Below are 1,512 nucleotides of genomic sequence, written 5' to 3' on the forward strand. Positions count from 1 at the left end.
CTGCTTTTAAAATTAAAATTTTTCTTGTTCCATAGAATTTAAAAATGTCATCAGGCTTTTACTGTCTGCAGTTTGTTATGAATCACATAAAGCTCATTAAACATGGTGTTTTTCATCACGTCATGTGTGTATTAGTGAAATCATTACAAATGCATTTCAATAAATCACCAAATCAGCTGCCATGGAAATGCCAACAGGAGAGTTAGTTAAAAATAACTATTCCTTCCTGGTTTCCCACAGTAATGGGACTGTCTCAAACTCTAGGCAATTTATTTATAGATCTTTTTTAATAGTAGCTACTTAGTTGAATTTCCGCCTTCATATTTGGGTTGTTTCATCTAGGCATGAGTATCAGTCCCAGCCTGATTGTTTGGATTCAACTCTAATTTCTCCCAGATTGTCCACGGAGCATGTACATTACAGAACTGTGTGGCTAAAAAGAAACATACACCAAAAAATCTAGTCCAATAACCTGCACCGAGGCAGGATCAAGCAGACTAAATCCTCCTCAGCAGAGGGTCATCTGCTTGTTTGTTCTTGAAAACATTCGATCAAAGGTTTTTCACACATAACTTGCCAGCCAGTGCTTCAGAACCCTTATATATTAAAAGTTTTCTTCTTTTTCAATATAAAACTTTTGGATATAAACAGACTATTCTCTCCCCTGTGGAACACAGACAACAATGGCTCCCTGTCCTCCTTGTAGCAACATTAACATACAAGGGACATTCCATCTTGTCCTCAGTCTTCTTTTTTTAGGTATTAAACAAACTTTGTTCCTCCAGACTTTCCATGCTCTATATCCCTTGTCACGCAGGCACCAGGCTTCAGCTTCATCAGCTTAGCTTCACTATCTAAACTTTGCTGTAACACTCCTGACACTCCTGGAACACCTCTCCTACGAAGACAGGCTGAGAGAGTTGGGGTTGTTCAGCCTGGAGAAGAGATGGCTCTGGGGAGACCTTATAGCAGCCTTCTAGTACTTAATGGGGACTTACAAGAAAGAGAGAGACTTTTTATCAAGGCCTGTAGTGGCAGGACAAGAGGCAATGGTTTTAAACTGAAAGGTTTAGACTGGACATAAGGAAGGTATTTTTTATGATGAGGATGGTGAGGCACTGGAACAGGTTACCCAGAGAAGTTATAGATGCCCCATCCCTAGAAGTGTCCAAGGCCGGGCTGGATGGGTCTTTCAGCAACTTGATCTAGTGGAAGGTGTCCCTCCCCATGGCAGGTTGGAGGTGGACTAGATGATCTTTGAAGGTCCCTTCCAACCCAAACCAGTCTGTGATTCTATGATTCTCATGAAACCAAGGTAACAGAGAGAAATAATTAGAACAAGAAAGGTGTTGATTCACAAGCAAATGACATTTTCTATCCTTATCTAACTTTAGTTCCATCATAATCTTCAAAATCACTTTGCTATACTGCTTTCATTTCCAATCACTTCAGATTTGCATTTGTGGGTTTGATCCTCTCCCCAAAGTGTCTGCATCACACTTGTTTTTGCAG

General features: G+C 40.2%; 1 protein-coding gene across 1 annotated transcript in view; it reads left to right on the forward strand.

Annotated features, from left to right (window-relative positions):
• Window positions 1–1,512, forward strand: part of LOC308060032 (uncharacterized protein) — a 63,495-nt gene that overhangs the window by 24,580 nt on the left and 37,403 nt on the right. The window lies entirely within an intron of this gene.

Source organism: Falco punctatus, assembly GCF_963210335.1.
Source record: "Falco punctatus genome assembly, chromosome: 3".
NCBI classification, from domain to species: domain Eukaryota; kingdom Metazoa; phylum Chordata; class Aves; order Falconiformes; family Falconidae; genus Falco; species Falco punctatus.